Source organism: Cebus imitator, unplaced genomic scaffold (genome assembly GCF_001604975.1).
Source record: "Cebus imitator isolate Cc_AM_T3 unplaced genomic scaffold, Cebus_imitator-1.0 Scaffold121, whole genome shotgun sequence".
Taxonomy (NCBI): domain Eukaryota; kingdom Metazoa; phylum Chordata; class Mammalia; order Primates; family Cebidae; genus Cebus; species Cebus imitator.
The window spans coordinates 542848-547410 of NW_016107436.1; the positions used below are offsets into that span (position 1 = coordinate 542848).

General features: G+C 46.9%; 1 long non-coding RNA gene across 1 annotated transcript in view; it reads left to right on the top strand.

Moving 5' to 3' along the window:
• Positions 1–4192: 4192 nt before the first annotated feature.
• The window catches only part of LOC119472853, a 25591-nt gene continuing 25220 nt past the window's right edge, over positions 4193–4563 (top strand). Inside the window, exon 1 of the long non-coding RNA XR_005202031.1 lies at positions 4193–4227. This is a non-coding gene — a long non-coding RNA (uncharacterized LOC119472853). The remainder of the gene's footprint in view (positions 4228–4563) is intronic.

Sequence of the window (4563 nt, forward strand, 5' to 3'; positions counted from 1 at the left end):
TTTTTTTGAGACAGAGTCTCACTCTGTTGCCCAGGCTGGAATGCAGTGACCTGATCTCAGCTCACTGCAATCTCCACCTCCCAGGTTCAAGCAATTCTCCTGCCTCAGCCTTCCCAGTAGTTGGGATTACAGGTGCCCACGACCATGCCTGCTAATTTTTGTATTTTTCATAGAGATGGAGTTTCACCATGCTGGCCAGGCTGGTCTTGAACTCCTGACATCAGGTGATCTGCCCACCTCAGCCTCCCAAAATGCTGGAATTACAGGTGTGAGCCACTGTGCCTGGCCAATAAATTCCCTTCTTTCCCAGTCTGCATCTCATTATTGGACCATAAGAACAAGCTGCCTGACCTCATTCTGTCCTGGAACACCCTAACATTTCAGCAGCCCAAGACAGGCCTTCCTTTAAGACACAGGCCATCTCTGGCACCTCTCTTGTAGACAGGGGCATTGCCAACCATAAGCGCATAAGATGGCTTGCAGCAGAGAAATGGTTTCTGATTCTGGAAGATGTCTCTGATAATTATTCCCAAGCATAATCCATACTCCCTTTCCCTTCTCCTAATCTGTTTAGCCTCCTCAGAGGCCCTGTAAAGTCTTCAAAGTTCTTATTAACCCTCCCGAACCTATATAAAGGGCCCTGTTTAAGGCAATTTTCCCATGGAAGGATAATAAAGGGCATTGTTTAGGGGAAGTACTCCTGGACCCTGCAGTTCTCAATTCAGAAATCCGGTTTTGGTTGAGTGTGATGGCTCACACCTGTAATCCCAACACTTTGAGAAGCCAAGGTGGGTGGATCATCTGAGGTGAGGAGTTTGAGACCAGCCTGGGCAACATGATAAAATGCTGTCTCTACAAAAAATACAAAAATCAGCCAGGCAGCCAAGCACAGTGACACACCTGTAATCCCAACACTTTGGTAGGCCAAGGCTGGCGGATCACCTGAGGTCAGGAGTTGGAGACCAGCCTGACCAAAGTGAAACTCCATCTCTACTAAAATCCAAAAAAATTAGCTGGGCATGGTAGTGGGCACCTGTAGTCCTAAGTACTCAGGAGGCTGAGATAGGATAATTGCTTGAACCCAGGAAGTGGAGGTTGCAGTGAGCCGAGATCATACCACTGCACTCCAGCCTGGGTGACAGAGTGAGATTCCATCTCAAAAAAAAAAAAAAAAAAAAAAAAAAGCAATCTGGTTGTATTTACTTATTTTATTTAAATTTTTTTTAGAAGTGGGAGCTTGCTATGTTGCCCAGGCTGACTGATCTTCAACTCCTGGCCTCAAACACTCCTCCTGCCTCAGGCTCCCAAAGTTCTGGGATTATAGGTGTGAGCCACCATGCTGGCCAAATATGGTTTTATTTTTATTTATTTATTTTTTTAAATAGAGATGAGGTATCACTATGTTGTCCAGGCTGATTTTGAATTCCCGGGCTCAAGTGATCCCCCCACCTCAGCCTCCCAAAGTGCTGTAATTACAGGCATGTGCCACAACACTGGGCCTAAATCTGGTTACAGAATTCTGATTTGTGAAGGCTTGTGCCTGTTCTTGTCTCGTCTGTGTGTGGGTGAGGGGGTGGAATCCTGAAGGAATCACTAGCAGAAGCTCAGCAGCCTCACTCAGAGGAAACCCTCTTGTCTGCTTTGCCAGGTTAAAACTCACATACTGAGGGGAATAACGGGTGGTGTTTGGGTCTTTGTTATATGTATATTACAATTTTGTCTGGGCAATATTGGAAATACTCATTCTTTTTTTTGAGACAGAATCTTGCTCTGTCATCCAGGCTAGAGTGCAGTGGCACCATCTGGCTCACTGCAGCCTCTACCTCCTGGGTTCAAGCAACTGAAACAGCCTTTGCAAAATTATGACTGAGACAATGAAAGAAATCTAAGTTAACCAACTCCATCTTGCTTCTAACTTCCAAGCTGTCCTTATTCATTCCTGGGCATAGGTTGAACTAACTTTGGGAGAAACTTAGTTTATAGTTTATAATTTAAACAAAGATGGTAACAGCCTTTTCCCAAAGCAGACCTCCTTCTCACCTGGGGACTAGATTGCCTTTGTAGGACTAACATTAGCCACAAGATTAGAAATTATGCATAGTTTAGGACTCATACAGCTGGAAGCTACAAGATTCTGACCCTTCCTAAACTGCTCCTAAGATCAGTGCTTGATATATTTTGCAGAACTTGCCCTTGATGAATCAGTTGGCACCATCTAGGTTAATAAACTGGCTCATCTGATCTTATGGCCCCCACCCAGAAACTGACTCAGCACAAGAAGACAGCTTCTACTCCCTGTTTCTTCCCTGACCAATCAGCACTCCTGGCTCACTGGCTTCCCCCCACCTACCAAGTTATCCTTAAAAACTCTGCTCCCGGTATGTTCTGCGATTTGAATAACAATAAAACTTAAGTCTCCTGCACAGCCGGCTCTGTGTGAATTAACTTCTCTATTGCAATTCCCCTGTCTTGATGAATTGGCTCCGTCTAGGCAGCAGACAAGGTGAACCCCTTGGGCAGTTACACTATTCTCACGCCTCAGCCTCCCGAGAAGCTGGGATTACAGGCGTGCATCACCACACCCGGCTTTCCCTCCCCCACCCTGCAACAGAGTCTCACTTTGTCACAGGCTAGAGTGCAGGAGTGTGATCTCGGCTCAGTGCAACCTCCGCCTCCTGGGTTCAAGTGATTCTCCTGTCTCAGCCTCCTGAGTAGCTGGGATTACAGATGTGTGCCACACACCTGGATAATTTTTTGTATTTTTACTAGAGATGGGGTTTCATCATGTTGGTCAGGCTGGTCTGAACTCCTAACTTCAAGTGATCCACCTGCCTCAGTCTCCCAAAGTGCTGGGATTACAGGCTTGAGCCACCATCCCCCACCGGGAAATGAAAATTCAATCCTCCCATGACAGCCCACTGCGTTGTCTTGCAAAACAGGGTGGCTTTCACCTTCAAACCCAAGAAAAGAAATGGTTTGTAAACAGTGAGCTGAGTGATGCAAGCTCCACTCTTCTGGATGCCACAGTTGAGGGAATCCAGGAACCTGACAAACTGGCAAAAGGGTAAGAATTCCTTACTGGTCAAGGTCCTGGGCTCATTTGCTCTCTGTGGATGAACAGGCAGTAAAAGTCACTGTCACTGCCTCCTCTGCAAGCCTGTTTTTTGGGTGAGATGGAGTCTTCCTCTATCACCCAGACTGAGGTACAGTAGCAAAATACCAGCTTACTGCAACCTTGGCCTCCCAGCTTCAAGCAACTTTTGTGCCTCAGCTTCTCGCGTATGTGGGACTACAGGTGCTTGTCACCACTCCTGGATCATTTTTTGTATTTTTAGTAGAGAAGGTTTTGCTTTGTTGCCCAGACTGATCTTGAACTCCTGACCTCTGGCAATCCTTCTGCCTGGACCTCCCAAAGAGCTTAGATTACAAGTGTAACCACTACACTGTGCTCTGGAAGGTTCTGATTAATGGGAAAGAATGTTTTTTTTTTTTGAGGCAAAGTATCTTTCTGTCACCCAGGCTGGACTACAGTGGTGCAATCTCGGCTCACTTCAACCTTCACCTACAGGGTTCAAGCGATCCTCCTGCCTCAGCCTCCCAGGTAGCTGGGACTACAGGCAACTGCCACCACGTCCTCTTAGCCAGGATGGTCTCCATCTCCTGACCTCATGATCCACCTGCCTCAGCCTCCCAAAGTGCTGGGATTACAGGCATCAGCCACTGTACCCGGCAGGAGAAGAAAATTTGTATCACTCATCTTGGGGTACACCTGAGGTCAGGAGTTCCAGACCAGCCTGGACAACATGGTGAAACCCTCTCTCTACTAAACATACATAAATTGGTAGGTGTGGTAGCTTTTTTTTTTTTTTTTTTTATGACACAGGTTCTCTCCATGTTGCCCAGCGTAGTCTGGAATCTGTGGCTCAAGTGATCCTCCCACCTCCCAAATATTGGGATTACAGGTGTGAACCACCACACCTACCTTTGTTTAATAAAGGATTTGCGGATGCATTTTCATCATCTACGTAACACCCACTCTCAGAGTATTTCTAGTGTTCTTTACTGTGAGACAGAGTTTCACTCTTGTTGCCCAGGCTGGAGTGCAATGGCGGATCTCGGCTCACTGCAACCTCCACTCACTGTGACCTCTGCTCCCTGGGTTCAAGCGAGTCTCCACTCTCAGCCTCCCACATAGCTGGGATTACATGCATGCGCCACCACGCCCAGGTAATTTTGTATTTTTATGAGAGACTGGGTTTCACCATATTGCCCAGATTGGTCTTGAACTTCTAACCTCAGGTAATCCGACCGCCTGGGCCTCCCAAATGCCGAGATTACAGGCTTGCGCCATCGCGCCGGGCTATCTCAGCAATTCATCCCACCAGAAAAAAAGGCTAAGGTAGCAAACTGGTAAATTTATCTGCATGGGAAAACTGAACTAAGCAAGTGGATTAGGGATTTTTTTCTTCTTCATTGAGATAAGGTCTCCATCCACATGACATCGGCTCATTAAAACCTGGATATGGGGCCAGGCGCGGTGGCTCACGCCTGTAATCCCAGCAC